The following is a 16,419-nucleotide window of genomic DNA, read 5'->3' as shown; positions in this document are numbered from 1 at the left end:
TGTTTATACTTTTTGCGCATCGACTTTGCTCTGGCTGGGTATTCGCCGAGCAGCCATGGGTTATGGTTGACCGTCGTTTTCTTTTTAAGTATTCTTCTTTTTTTTCTTTCCCCCTACACACCCGGCCATAAAGCCTTGATGGCCCGACCTTGCTATGATGGCTCGGCTATTTTAACTGGGCTACTTTGGGCTATTTTCGTTGCTTCGGATGCTACATCGAAGACTTTATTCCTATTCTTCTAAACTTTTCCAATATTTCAAAAATACTTTTTACAAAGCAAAATATTTGTTTGGTTCTTCTTCTTCTTTTGCTTCCTAGAAACTGGCAATTTAAATATCTGCTTTTTGGTTTGTGATGATAATCTAGTTCAGTTTTAGAGCTTTGATTCGTCAAGTTTACGGTTTTTTCTCTCTTCGAATCAGTGACTTATTGGATTCTGGCATACTTTAAATTCTCTTCCTTCTTCAACGCTGACGATACCTCCTTGTCTCTGTCGTCACACTCCTCATCTTTCCCTATCTCTGTACTTACCTCTGTCGTTACTTTGGCTTCCAATACACTAATGTTACTTTGAACACACATCTTCTTGTGGTTTAAGATCCATTTAACTGCAAAAAAAAGAAAAAAAAAAGAAAAAAATCCTATGCTACACCTATTCCGCTTTTGACATCTTCGCTGCATCCACCATCTTTACTACTAAACTATCCATTTGGGTAGTGGTTTTAAGCCTCATAATCTAGGGGGGGCAAGGCATATCAAAGGTACACCTTTTGTAAAAATAGAAGAAATTTAATTTCTGATGTCAGAAAAATTAGGGGGGCGGGTAGCTGCCCTCCTCCCTCTACCCAGGCTTAGAACCACCAATGATCTGTTTTTTAATTTTCGTGTTACCTAGCATTAACTCTTCATCCTTATTAATTCCTAATCTAAGTGAATTAGTCAGCTTAACGTAAATTTTAAATTTATTGTCGCACTCACAACTTACCCAGCCACGAAACATTCACTCAATTAGCTGCTCTGAATTTTGTATCGTGATTAAGCAGGCAAAATATTTGTTCTTCATTTGGCACAAAAAAGAGTACAATGTTTCGTCCGTCTGACCTAGTAGACTATCAGTTTCAGTTGTTTGCTTGTCACCAGCGTATGTCTGTCCAACCCAAAAACTTTTGGCCAAGTTGGCTTGATGTGCATTAGCATTCTATATGTACTTTGCTTGTCGGAGCAAAGAAAAATATCCCTCTATTTGTTCCCTTTCCATCAGACTTTGGTATGTAATCTGTCTTCCTAAGCCAACAGGACGTCAGGTCTGTTAAATTACTTTTCATCAGCATCTTGTATGTTTTCTTTTCTTCTGAGTAACTAATAATAAGGTTGTCTATTTGCTTTGTTCATAGACAGGACTGAATATATGTTAAAAGTGAGGACGTGCTTGAGACACTACTACCTGACTGTGAGAATTTTTTCCTGAATGCAGAAGTAGCTGTAGCATGTTATGAGTGAGCATGGTTCAGTAAGCATGAGCACGGTCAGTAAGGCCATGGTAAAGGTTAGGCATGGCAAAACATGGTAAAGCATAGGAAAAAATTTAGCACGGCCGGTGAGCAAAGCCGGTAAGTCCATGGTAAAGGTATAGTTTGGCAAATCACAGTAAAGAGTATGCAATGCTGATGATCAGACCCAATGAGTACGGCTTACTCTCGGTAACGAGTGAGTACGGCTCAAAATCCAGAATGAGTCTTTGAGCAAAACGTCTTGTGACAAATATTATCCATGCAACACTATTTTGGAAATGGTGATTTTCATTTAAATTTAGCTGACAAGAAATTATTAATGTCGAGAAGCAATGTTTGAGAATTTTTAACGAGCCTGGAACGCCTCAATAATGACATCAAATTGAAAGAAACGTCCATTTCAATTGACGACGTCTGTTGCCAATAATCTTAGTTTGGGGGTTCACTGTCTCCTACAGTGAACAACATGAAAAATAAAACTTTGTGCATGTGTAGGACTAAGGTAGTACTTATGGGTCTGTTTTTTTTTTCTTTCTTTTTTTTAGTTTTTTTTTAAGGCAATAAGACTTTAATCAAGATTTCATAAAAAAGTTTATTCGTAACAGGATTCCCTGAGAGAAGTACTTATTTAAATTTAATTTAAAAAAAAGAAACGAACACAATACTTTAATGGCAAATTTATTCAAAGCTACATTCAATAAGAGAATTTTTTCAAAAATTTAATTTTGTAAAGAGCAGCAAAATGAAGATCTAATACAAAACAACAAGTTTATTGAACACTAGATTCGATAAGCGGAAATTTTTCGGAAAGAATAAATAAAATACAAATTCGAAGAATGTTGTAAAGTATATCCAAGGTTGCCGTACGACGCCATCTTTTCAAATAAGCTCCAACAGTTGAAACAAGCGACTCTGTATGAAATAATTTCTGTTTTGCATCTGTATCCCACTTCGGAGCAATATCAAACTTTCTATTTGCTAGAAAATGTGTTTTTTGCCCTGAAATAAATATTCCATATTTAAAGATAGATGTTGGCATTTAAAGATAGATCTTCCAAGCTTTATAAGAATTAAATAAAAAAACTAGTTTTTTTAACTGAAAATAAGGAGCGACATTAAAACTTAAAACGAACAGAAATTACTCCGTATATGAAATGGGTTGTCCCCTCCGCAGTCCCTCACTCTTTACGCTAAAGTTTTTAATTGTTTTAAAAAGTAGAATTGTGGCAAAGAGTCAAACTTTAGCGTAAAGAGCGAGGGACTGCGGAGGGGACAACCCATTTCATATACGGAGTAATTTCTGTTCGTTTTAAGTTTTAATGTCGCTCCTTACTTTCAGTTAAAAAAACTAGTTTTTTTCATTTAATTTCTGAACGTTTTTGAATTAATGCATGTTTGATTTTGGCTCTCCGCACATAAATTATTGAAATGAAATTAGTATATTAATTTTTTTTTGGCTAAATGGCTTTCTCTTAGTTTTGATCAGACGATTTTGAGAAATAAGGGGTGGGGAAGGAGGCCTAGCTGCCCTCCAATTTTTCGGTTACTTAAAAAGGCTACTAGAACTTTTAATTTTCAACGAACGTTTTTATTAGTTAAAAATATACGTAACTTAAGAATTAACTTACGTAACAAACCTTTATATTCTTATATTTTTATTATGTGTACGAGGGGGTTTGTACCCTCGTTAATACCTCGCTCTTTACACTAAATCGTAATTTTTGTCCCAATTCTTTAAGAATGACCCCTGAATCAAAAAGGCCGTAGAATAAATAGTTGAAATTACTAAGAAGATTTTAGCATAAAGAGCGAGGTATTTATCTCCTCCTAAATACCTCGCTCTTTACGCTAAAGTATTTTTAGAACCCCTCATATGCGTAATAATCTCTGTTCGTTTTAAATTTCAATGCTATTCCTTACTTTCATTTGAAAAAACGTTTTCATGTTTATTTTTTCATTGTTTTTTTTTATAGTAATGCTAGAAAATCCTGCGCCCTTTTCATTGAATTTTTCTTCCCCCATGACATATTCCTCAAAGGAAAGATCCTCCCACAAAGCCCTCTCCCATCAACCCCACCCCCCAAACCAAAAAATCCCCATGAAAACGTCTGTACACTTCCCAATAACCATTACTATATGTAAACACTGGTCAAAGTTTGTAACTTGCAGCCCCTCCCCCAGGGATTGTGGGGGAGTAAGCCATTCCCAAAGACAAAGTTCTTATGGTTTTCGACTATGCGGAACAAAATGGCTATCTTAAAATTTTAATCTGTTGACTTTTGGAAAAAATTAGCGTGGGAGGGGGCCTATTTGCCCTCCAATTTTTTTATCACTTAAAAAGGGCACTATAACTTTTCATTTCCGTAAGAATGGGCCCTCTTGCCACACTCTAAGACCACCTGGTCGATACGATGACCCCTGGGGAAAAGGAAAAAAACAACAACAAACAAACAAATAAACACGCACCCGTGATTTGTCTTCTGGCAAAAAATACGAAATTCCACATTTTTGTAGATAGGAGCTTGAAATTTTTGCTATAGAGTTCTCTGATATACCGAATGCGATAGTGTGATTTTCGTTAAGATTCTATGACTTTTAGGGGATGTTTCCCCCTTTTTTCCAAAATAGGGCAAATTTTCTCAGGCTCGTAACTTTTGATGAAAAGGACTAAATTAATTGAAACTTATATATTTAGAATCAGCGTGAAAATTCGATTCTTTTGATGTATTTTTTAGCATCAAAATTCCGTATTTTAGAGTTCCGTTTACTATTGAGCCGGGTCGCCCCTTACTACAGTTCTTTACCACGAACTGTTTGAAAAGAAAATAATTCGGTATTTCGGGGCTTCTGACATTATTACTCCTTTGCGGAAGTTTGGCTCAAAATTGAAAAAGAATTATATTTTTTCTCTGGGCCCCTTCCACCTCTTAGTTCGTTTATTTTCCCGTTAGTTTTCACCTGTTTTCGCTTTATAGTTGTGTTATCTCTAGCAGGTCTTTCGTTAGTTGAGTTATAGTTGTGGTATATATGTTTTATCGCTCGTATAGTTGTGTTATTTTCAAATTATACTCCATAATAGAGAGGCTCCGAACACCCAGCATTGTATATTAAGCTCTGAATTTGACGTTTTTTTCTAACGTGACCAGATTCGTCCTGCGCCCTTTTCATTGATTTTTTTCCCCCATGGCATATTTCTCCAAGGAAAGACCCTCCCACATAGCCCCCTCCCTCAACCCTACCCCCAAAACCAAAAAAATCCCCCTGAAAACGTCTGTACACTTCCCAATAACCATTATTATGTGTAAACGCTGGTTGAAGTTTGTAACTTGCAGCCCCTCCCCCAGGGACTGTGGGGGAGTAAGTCATCCCCAAATACATAGTTATTATGATTTTCGACTATGCTGAACAAAAGGGCTATCTAAAAATTTTGATCCGTTGACTTTGGGAAAAAATGAGCGTAGGAGGGGGCCTAGATGCCCTCCAATTTTTTTGGTCACTTAAAAAGGGCACTAGAACTTTTCATTTCCGTTAGAATGAGCCCTCTTGCGACATTCTAGGTCCACTTGGTCGATACGATGACCCCTGGGAAAAAAAAAAAAATAAATAAAAAAATAAACACGCACCCGTGATTTGTCTTCTGGCAAAAAATGCAAAATTCCACATTTTTGTAGATAGGAGCTTGAAACTTCTACAGTAGGGTTCTCTGATACGCTGAATCTGATGATGTCATTTTCGTTAGGATCCTACGACTTTTAGGGGGTGTTTCCCCCTATTTTCCTAAATAAGGCAAATTTTCTCAGGCTCGTAACTTTTGATGGCTAAGACTAAACTTGATGAAACTTATATATTTAAAATCAGCATTAAAATGAGATTCTTTTGATGTAGCTATTGATATAAAAATTTAATTTTTTAGAGTTTTGGTTACTATTGAGCCGGATCGCTCCTTACTACAGTTCGTTACCAGGAACTGTTTGATCATAACGGTATTCATAGGTTCACAGAGTTTTGTCATACAAGGTAATATGAAGTAGATGTCTCAATCAGGTTTCCAAAATATTGTATGCCAATGAGTTCAAGAATCTCTGCCTTTAATCAATTAGCTACAAAACCGTCTTACATTAAAACAAAACTGGGGTTAGGTTGATTGGTCACACTCCGGCAAAATCATTCAGGCTTCCCTTCTTTTGAATAGGAGAAATATAGCCCTAGCTTCTAGCATGATAGGTAACACCCGAAATTACTAGTATCATCAAAAACAATAACAAAGGGTATTGATAGTTTATCAGAGTAGTGACCGCCATTCGGGTCCGATGAAAGCCCTATCCCTCCATTCCCATGACAACCCTATCCCTCCATTCCTGTAACAGCCCTACTCCAGCGGGTGTTTTTTTTATATCATTGGGAATGTTTCCCGGTGTTCAACCCGGTGTTGTGAGATCAACCCCCCTGAAATCCTATGGCTTCCCGAAGTTCGCGGTGATTCTAATTCAAATTATCGAATATTGTTTTTTATTAATTCCCCTCTGCCCAAGAAAAATTCCAAGACGGGTGCCTGATCCAGAGCCATGATCCCTTCCTATTTCCAGTGAGACTATAGCAACTGACCAAAGAAATACAGAAGAAATACAGAAAATTTAAACAGACAGGAGTTCAGGGCCTAGAGCTAGTTCAGTATGGGACTAGAATCTCCAGTACTAAAACCTGTTAAGCAAATTAATAAAAAATCTTAGGAGAACGAATAATTTGTGTTTAGTAGACTTCAGGAAATTGTAATTTTTGAATATAATATGTTTTATTATAGACATTTTATTAGATAGTAGCGCAAGTCTACCGTCTAGTTTTACAATATTGTGCTTTGTCAAAATTCGTTTTGCTACTGCTACTAACAAGAGGGCCCATTTCATCGGAAACCAAAGTTCTAGTGCCCTTTTTAAGTGACAAGTTATGAATTCTCCCCATTGCTTACACATAGTGTTGGCTATTGGGGAATGTGAATATATTATCAGGGGGAGGGGGAGGGTCTTGCGGGGGCTTCCACGGATGAATTTTTGCGGGGAAGGGCGTGGGAGGGAGGTCTGGATTTCCCAGCATTAATTAAAAACTATCAGAAATTATTTAAAAAACTATTTTTTCTCTTGAGATTAAAGAGCACCATTAGAACTTAAAACGAACAGAACTTATTACGTATATGAAGGGATTGACCCCTCCTCAGTACCTCGAACTCTACACTAAAGTGTTTTTAACATTTGTTAAAACAAATTGTAATTAAACAAATTCCATCAAACGGTTACTGTGTATCAGGACTCATTCTTAAATAATTTGAAAAAAAGTCAAACTTTAGCGTGAAATGCTAGGTACTGAGGAGGGGAACCCCCTCATATTCGCAATAATTTCTGTTCATTTTGTTTTAATGCTCCTCCTTACTTTCAGTTGAAAAGACTTATTTTTCTATTTAATTGAAAAATAAGAAGGTGGGTATACATTATATATAATTTTCTGAATGAATAAAAGAAAAAGAAAGCATTGAACAATAAAATAGTCCTTAGTGATTTTTATAATACGATTTGTAATATAACTAGATAGATTAAATCGATTTTAGTTTGATGATTGAAATCAATTTGGATTAAGGAGGGGGAGAGTATCCACCCTGGGAATTGCCTAACAGTTTAATCTTTACTTCTTATATCTAATCGAAATTTCAATAATTCTCCAAATTCTCTTATTTGTAATTCAAACACCTAATAAGCGCAGATAATTACCAATCCCTTAAGTTTTTAGATCCAAATGCTAACTTATCAAACAGTTTGTACTGTAATGTAATGCAAGAATGGAGCGAAATGGCTCAAAATTGACCGAAATTCTAATAAACGGAATTTTGATATCAATCAATATATCATCGGCTTATTATGTGGATTCCAAATATTTAAGATTCATTAAGCTTCTTTTTACTCATAGAGGGCTACGAAACTTCGAAAATTGGCCCGATTTTCAAAAGAGGGAGGGAAAACCACCCTAAAAGTCAAAGAATTTCAATTAATACCATACCATTAGATTCGGCATATCAGAGAACCATACTGTATTAGCATCAAGCACGCATATAAAAAAATGTCGATTTTTTTTACGAAAAACTACAGATGCGCTTTAATTAACTTTTTACCCCCAGGGGTGATTGTATCGAACCAACGATCCTAGAACGATTGGATTGGGCTCATTTGAACGAAAATTAAAATTTATATTGTCTCTTTTATTTGATCAAAAACATTGGACGGGTACTAGTCCCACTCCCACGTCTCTTTTCCCCCAAAAATTACTCGATCAAAAGCTTGAGATCTATTTTTTCTAGCATAGTTGAAAGGTCCAAACTATACCCTTAGGTTTTATATGACCCCTGCAGCCCCTTAAAATATTTCTGGGAATGAAAGTATGCTAAGGATAATTTGCTATGGATAATAAGGATAATGTACGATCTATTAAAATCAGTTTCATAGTTACAAAGACAAATAACAGGTGACAGAATGCATTGGACTTGTATATTTTGAGCTATATATTTACACATTAATGGGGTGGGGAAAAGGTTAGGCTAAGTTATATTACTTTACCCCCTCCCCCTCTAATGGGCAAATATATGACCTAAATTATATTATTATATAAACTAAAGTATTATATTTTATCCAATTTTAGTATATTTCATTAGATTAACTAACTTCACTTTTTGGGTATGTTCCATATAATTAACAAGTGCCTCTTTTTTTCTTATTAAAAAAGCAATAAAACCGACGATTATCTAAATTTGTGTATGATGAGACAATTTTTTTCCATGAAAATATAACAAGGTCATTTTCAAAATTGTCGCTGATGTTCCATTAATCATACTAGCTCAACTAGAGCAAAAAGAAAATAGTTTCTATGTCTTTGGAGAAAAAAAATGGGGTTTTGAATTGACAAGGACAGGAATTGAAAACGAAAATCAAATATTTCGGTTATATCACCGATAACCGATTTTCAATGATCGGGGTATAAGCTAAGGGTACCAATTTGGGAAGATCCTGAGAGGAAGTAAGGATTTTGTTCTATTCTCTGTATAAAGATGCGAAAAGGCATTTTTCAAACTTTCAAGGGTAATTTTCACTTGAGGAGAAACAAAACATTAATCTAAATGTATTTTCGACATTCAGGGGGGCTAATTTTACCCCCTTCCTATGGGTGCACCTGTATGGAACATGGTAAAGAAACAAAACAATTATCAATTACATTGATAAAGAGTATTATAGTTCAAGTGATTTCTAGACACTGTCTAGTGATTTTTGAATCTAGTGATTTTTTTCACCGGATGGCAACCCTGTACTTAACACAAAACATTATGGATGTTAATGGTATGCTTCCAAATCCATTAATGGATGTTAATGTTATGCTCCCACCATGGATGAAACATTAATCTAAAGGAAACAAAACATTAATCTAAAGGTATTTTCGACATTTAGGGGGCTAATTTTACCCCCTTCTTATAGGTGCACCTGTATAGAATATGGTTTAGAAACAAAACAATTATCAATAACATTGATAAAGAGTATTATAGTTTTAGTGATTTCTAGAAGATAATCTAGTGATTTTTTTTCACGGGATGGCAACCCTGTACTTTGTCATCATTCGCAAAATGACAGATTAAAGGAACTGTCATTGGGCCGATACTCTTTTTAATCTACGTCAATGACCTTATTAATGCGTTTAAAAATTTAAAACCTACCATTTGCTGTCGTCTTTGTCAACCAGTGTCCGTTACTAGCTGTGACAAGAGTTTGTCCTTACCGGATACACTTATTGCTTTTGCTGATGACAGTACTCTTGGCACAACTGGTAGAACTGAGTCTGATCTTCGTTCAAGGATGATAGCCCTTTTTGAAAGAGTTATCCAGTGGTTTGATGTAAATTATTTTGCCTTAAATGTCGAAAAGTCATGTTTTCTCATTTTCTCCTGAGTCTCAAAGGCTTACCCTGATTTAAATGAAATAAATGTATCAAGAAGTTCTCTAAGTAGACCTAAGGATCGTTACGTTCCTAGGCATCTTGCCTGACGAAGATCTTTCGTTCAAGCATCATATTGACCTGATTAAAATGAAAGTCTCCAGGAGTCTCGGAATCCTTAGAAAGCTCAAATATATATTTCCAGGGTCGATTCTTCGACTCTTGTTCTGCAGCCTAGTTCAGTCTTATGTTTCATATTGTTCTGTTATTTGGATGTCAACTTTTCCCTCGTCTCTGAAGCCACTTTCAAAACTTTATGATAAAGCAAGGACTCTTATTCAGGAAACAAACCGATTTTCACTTAAACCCTTGCTTAATTTGAAATCTCTCTATTTTCTTTCTTGTTCTTCTTTCGTTTTTTTACAGTTGCACGGCCATATTCCTACTGTCCTATGTAATAATATATCTTTTGTTTCTGATCAATCGACTTATCATCTCCGCACTTCCAACAATTTACTGGTTCTTCACACACCTTCAGTGAGGTCTGACTTCAACCCTCTGACAGCTTGCAACAGGATCTGGAACGCGCTCCCAGAGTTCGTACGAAGCTGCCACTCGTTTGGTATGTTCAAAAATTATGTTTCTAGCTAGTAAATAATTTTGTTTGTTTGTTGTTTTTTTTTGTCTCTTTATTTTTTATTCCTGTTTCCCTTGGAGTTGATGTCTCTCGATTGAGTTGGATATTTAATTGAGTTAGTGAAATCATGTGCTGCCCCCTGCCTAGCTTGTCATTTTTTGGAGATTATTAAGGTGGGCGACTCAATTTTGTTTTATGGTTTTTGTTTATATTTTTTGTTGTTGGTATTTTTTTCTCCCTTGTTCTTTCCCGGCCATGGAGCCTTATGGGGGAGATTGTCTTGAAGCAATTTTTTTGTTTATGGATTTTAATGTTAAAGAAAGAACTCAGACCTAAAAAAAAAAAACAAAAAAAAAAACACACAAAACATTATGGATGTTAATGGTATGATTCCAAATCTGCTGGTTGCAAAAGATATCCTTATTTTAAACTGTTTTCCTGCTTTTGAGTTGACAAGGAAAAAAATTGAAAATGAAAAACAAATGTTTCAGCTATATCACCGGTAGCCGATTTTCAGTGACCGGGGTATAAGCCAAGGATATCTTGGCAATGTATCTAATGAAATATATACAAAATCGGATAAAATATAATACTTTAGTTTATGTATAATACAGTTTAGGTCATATAACCGTAAGCCTTTACTGCTTTTTATCGGATTAAATTATAATCATTAAAATTATCATTATCATTAAAATTATCATCATTAAAATTATCATTAAAATATATCATCAAATTAAAATATTAAAAAAATTAAATAATGAATAATGATAATTATTAAATAATGAATTATTAAATAACGAAAAATTAATAATGAATAATGAATAATATTAATTAAAATAATGATATTAAAAAAATATCATCATTAAAATTATCATTAAAATATATCATCAAATTAAAATATTAAAAAAATTAAATAATGAATAATGATAATTATTAAATAATGAATTATTAAATAATGAAAAATTAATAATGAATAATGAATAATATTAATTAAAATAATGATATTAAAAAAATATCATCATTAAAATTATCAGATTATCCTCTTGTAGTGGTCTATTTAATGTCTAACGCAAATGTTTGCCTTGATCAAGCGAGTACCTAGGCGCCTTCATTCCAATGTTCCTAGGACAACTGTTATTGAGGGGTTTTTCATTAAAAAAAAATGTCACTCTCACGGCTTTGCTATTTTACTATTCAATTACTTTCATTATTTTACTTATTTTACTTATTTTACTTATTTATTTAATTTCTTATTACTTTATTTTTTTAATTATTTACTTTATTATTTACTTATTTATTTATTTATTATTACTTATTTTACTTATATTTACTTATTGTACTTATTCATTATTTTACTGTTTACTATTCATTGAAAATTTATGCTCAATGACAAGGAAACTCCCGTTAACTTATAGCCCTCATCCGTGAAAATCCATGCTAGTTGTGGCGATCAAATAATTTTTTTTTAATTCTTTTTCGAAATATATTTACAACGTTATTTTTCTTGTTTTTGGCATCTTATGCATTTCCTTTTCAAAGTATCAAAAAATTTCGGCGATTTCTATACAATTGTATCTGATTTACCATTACTGATCTCCCCCGTAGTGAAATTCATTGCCGACGACATTGACTGGAAAAAGACTTTAGATATCTTGTAGTTTATTACAATGTTTATACAACATTCTATTGCTTTTCACTGCTTTTGAACACATTTCCTACTTACATTGGCCGCTTTTTAAAGTGAATTTGAAATTCACGCCCACTCCCGTCAAAAACTGGAACTATGGGTGAGCTTTTCTATTTGCTTTTTACAAGAGAAATCTCGCTTGACTGAGATATTTTTACATCTGGACAGAACTTGTCCTTTGCCTGCGAATTTGACATTATCATTACCCCCGCTTTTATCAAACAGTTCGTGGTAACGAACTGTAGTAAGGAGCGACCCGGCTCAATAGTAAACAAAACTCTAAAAAACGGAATTTTGATACCAATAGTTACATCAAAAGAATTGCATTTTTATGCTGATTTTAGATATATAAGTCTGATCAAGTTTAGTCTTACCCATTAAAAGTTACGAGCCTGTTTTAAGTTAAAGATTTTTTATTGTTTGAAAAAGTAGAGTTGTGACAAAGAGTCAAACTTTTCCGTAAAGAGCGAGGCGTTGCGGGAGGTAGAACCCCTTTCATATACGGAATAATTTCTGGTCGTTTTAAGTTTTAGTGTCGCTCCCTACTTGCAGTTAAAAAAAACTTTTTTTTTTATTTAATTACCTCTGAAGACGATGGTTTTTTATGATACAGAACGGGTGGCTGGACTGTGACGTCATATAAGAGACTGTCCCAAAGAAACGGTAACATTAACCTTAAGAGGTTTAAGGATAAAGGGAGTAGTAAAAGATAGGAAGGAAAATTGGCAATTTTAATGTAGTATAATGTTAAGTCAAGATATATATGTTATATATGTGTTTTGTTATTTATGTATTTATAGTTATATATGCATTTAAGTAGTTGCTCACTATGTTTTACCATATGTGCCACATTAAAGGCGCCGTTAAAAATCTCTGTAACTTCTGGTATTTTAAATGCAGTTCTCCATGGAGCTTTTATCGCTTGGCGCTTTTATCTCGTTGTCCTCGCCGCTAGTCTTTTTTTATATTTATGTTTGAGTTAGGAGATGGGGGGGATAATTAATTTTGCGCCGGGTGCCACCAATCCTAGGAACCTAGGAATCCTGTCCTTGATTCAAAAATGTAGTTGACTAACTCCAAAGCAGAAACTGAACACAGTTTCTGCATAACGGAATTTTAACTTTTTTAATCTCGAATAAACGTTTTAATAAAATAACGTTTATTAATAAAACTTTATTTAATAAGATAACATTTTAGTGAAAATTTATCTGGAAAAATTATTTTAAAGAGATTAAGAGGTATTAGGGAAAAGGGAATAGTAAACAAGGAAGGCATGTTGGTAACTGTGGTACAATAGGATGTTTAATTGAAATTATCTATGCGTTTACATAGCTACTTAATATGTTTTACACGATGTGCGTGTTAGAAATGCTTTTTGAATTATTTGTGGATTTGTGTCATTTTAAGTGTAGGTTATTTTGGTCATTTAAACATTTCATTAATATTTGAAATCTAACAATTTCAAAAGCGTCCCGCTTGAATCAGCAGAAGAGAAACTTTATTATACATTAAAAAAAAATGAAGTCTTTTGTTTGTATATTATCACGTACTTCTGTGGTATTTATAGGAACAGGGGTTCATAACTGATTTATCTAGGCACATAATCAGATGAATGTTCGAGAGGGGGCAAGGATTTTTTTTTCTTTTTATAAAGCGGAGATACAAAAAATGTATTTTCTTGAAATCTGGGGAGGGGTGATGATTTTGCTGTTTTTTCGTTTTTCTTTTGAATGAAAACTTCACATTTTTTTTTAATTTAGGGGAAATGACCTTCCACTCTGTCCCCGCCTTTCAATTGGAATCTGTGCAAGTGAAAAATAAAAATGTTCTCACCGGTTGCCTGTAAAACAATTTGTTAAGCTGAAAACCGAGACAAATGTCCTTCAACCCTTTGTTGGTGTCTGATGCTTCGTCTAATTAACAGGCTATAATCGCTGAAAATCTGTTTTGTGTATAAATGACAAACAAAAATTGAATTGAATTTAAACTCGGATTAGCAAACTCCTAGTAAGTAAGTAAGTAAGTAAAATATTTATTACCCGTATTTTTCACATGGAACAAAACGGAGTACAATGAAAAAACAAATAAAAGAAAAGAAAAAAAAAGAGAAGAAAAACGGAGAGAAATTTAAGACACAACATGGAAAAATACATAATCAAGAACTGTAGAAATTTTTTGGAATTTTATGGAAACATAAAATGAATATCAAGATAAACCTTCTTGAATATAAGGAAGAGCAGCCGTCAATACTTTCTAGCAAAATAAGTATTTAAGTAATAAATAAGCAAAATAAGTAATAAGTAAATAAGTTTTTAAGATTGAGCAATTTTGGTTCTTATGAGGTATTTTCTATTTTATTATTTTCTTCTCCGTATTCAATTGAGTTCTTCTTTCTAGGAAAAACAGTTTCAGCAAGTAGTAATGCCACCGACACCCTATATGCACGAAGACACTATCGAATCATCTAAATTATATATGTTTTTTTGTATTTTCCTCAGCATCAAAATTAGGAATTGACAGTAAAATCAGAAAACCCTCGATTTTATATAGCTTTGAATTTACTGGGTAGCGAAATTACCAAGCTGCTATCCTGATTTTTACCAACTTAACCGTAATGGTGGCTAATATTTTTCAATCAATCAAAACATTAATATTTGCCAGAATTATTTTCAAATTATAAAAAAAAGCATGTGAAAAAATATAAGCCATAAACATAAAGTTTTGAGTGTTCAGGAATAAATGTCTCGTAGCATAAGTTCTACTTTTGAGCAAAGGGAGTAAGCACAAAGCCTTTTCATCAGTTCAGTACTTGGATTTATTATCCTTCGGCTGGGAAAACTACCCCATCTACCCTCCCGCAAATCTGCCCCTACTTTTAAGTGACTTCAAGAGGCCTATAGCTAAAACCTGCCCCCTCTCGTAAGTCCATCGATAATGCTTATCAACCTATACGCACATAAAGAGCAATTACTTAAAAAAGTAGGCATTTAAACTCCTCTTAGGAAAAGTAAACATGTTAATACTATTTTAAGGCAATTTTTAGTTCAATTTGGGAAACGTATATATTTACCTGACGTAAACTTTCCATTAACTAATAGAAAAAAAACGAGAAAAAACACAGCAATCACTATACTACTCCTTGACATGGCACAATTAACTCTGAAAGAAAAATGTGAATTGAACCTCAAATTAGTTTTTGTTCCTTTTCAGCTGAAGCACGTCTTAATTTAATTTGCTAAATTATTTGTTTTGTTTTTTTAATTGTATTCTAACGGGACTCCGTTTCGCAAAATAACTTCCTATTGATGACTCTACAAACTTCTTTGGAATTTGCCAAAACTTTAAAACAAATTAGGTAAATAGATTCTTAGACCACACAGGTTGTACATGAAGTATATGTGTGCAACAAATATATTTATTTTATTATTATTTTTTAAAGCATTCAGGATGGGTTAACGTAGTTCTTCGTCAAAATTTCTACTTCACCAGCTGAAAATTATTCTCATTTCCTTTTATCAAAAAAACTCGTTCTTTGTTTTTTATATGCAACAAATTACGGTGAGGATAGTATATCTGACTAATTTTAGGAGCCAACAGCTACTTCTTGGCCTACTCAATCGATCTCGATTAATAAATGGCCCAGTTAATAATTTATTATAAAAAGAAAACAAACACAATTCACCTTTCGCCTGCCAAAAAAGGCAATAAGCTTGGAAGGGCAAGCGAAGTTATCACCCTCAGCTAATAAAAAATATATTCATACCGAGCTACTCAACAAACAAGAAACTCAACTGATGAAGGAAGAAAGAAAAAAATACAAGAAGAAGATAAAAAACAAAAATTAATAGCAAAGAAAATCATTACCAATTTCAAGCGAAGGCGCTGCCAGAAATAGCAAAGTGTCATCTGCGAACAGGGTGACACCAGCCTCCAACAGGTAATGCTTCACTCGATCAATGAAAATGATAAAAAGTAGGGGTTCCTAGATTGACCCTTGTGGGACCCCGCACTCTAAATTCTTTTTTGAAGATAGAAATGATCCATTATGAACTATCTGATACCGATCGTTTAGATACGATGAAAACCGCTCCAAGCTTGAACCCTTCAGCTCAATCGAGTCAAGAACTTGAATAAGCTCTGAGTGGCCCACCATAAAGAACAATTTTTTTCACATGCAAAAACACAGCTGCAAGTATGAGACCAGCTTCAAATGCATCACTAATTCAATCGACCAATTTCAGAACTTCCATATCCGTATATAACCCTTTTCTGAACCCAAATTGGTTTTCCATTAGAATTTTATTATTTTCAATATAACAGGTTAACTGGGCATCTACCACTTTCTCATATAACTTAGAAAAAAAAATGGAAGAATAGATATAGGTCTTCGACGAGTTGGGTAATGTATTTTCCCTTCTTTATGAAGAGGAGCCACTCTTGCAATCTTTAGTACTTCTGGGAAGACTCAAAGATCCAGAGAAAGGTTTATGAGGTGGTCAAGACAGGAAGGCACTCGTTTTTGCAGCTTTTATGAAAAGTTCACACCAACAAAACACAATATCATGGCTGAGACCACTTATTGTTAAATTTGTTATCACGTATGTCCTACAGAAGACGCACT

The 16,419-nt window shown here is 34.0% G+C and overlaps 2 long non-coding RNA genes across 2 annotated transcripts in view; one reads left to right on the top strand and one right to left on the bottom strand.

The window, feature by feature from the left end:
• The window catches only part of LOC136035233 (uncharacterized), a 48,173-nt gene extending 33,627 nt beyond the window's left edge, over nucleotides 1–14,546 (top strand). Inside the window, exons 2-3 of the long non-coding RNA XR_010619371.1 lie at nucleotides 9,901–10,096; nucleotides 14,196–14,546. This is a non-coding gene — a long non-coding RNA (uncharacterized LOC136035233). The remainder of the gene's footprint in view (nucleotides 1–9,900; nucleotides 10,097–14,195) is intronic.
• Nucleotides 2,175–15,012, bottom strand: LOC136035234 (uncharacterized). The gene is made up of 2 exons (XR_010619372.1): nucleotides 14,869–15,012; nucleotides 2,175–2,511 (listed from the first exon to the last, which is right to left on the bottom strand). It is a non-coding gene; the product is annotated as an uncharacterized LOC136035234 (long non-coding RNA).
• Between the last annotated feature and the right edge of the window lie 1,407 nt (nucleotides 15,013–16,419).

This window comes from Artemia franciscana, chromosome 14, assembly GCF_032884065.1.
Source record: "Artemia franciscana chromosome 14, ASM3288406v1, whole genome shotgun sequence".
Lineage (NCBI taxonomy): Eukaryota > Metazoa > Arthropoda > Branchiopoda > Anostraca > Artemiidae > Artemia > Artemia franciscana.
Note: the sequence above shows the minus strand (reverse complement) of the source record. Positions and strands in the feature narration are given on the sequence as shown.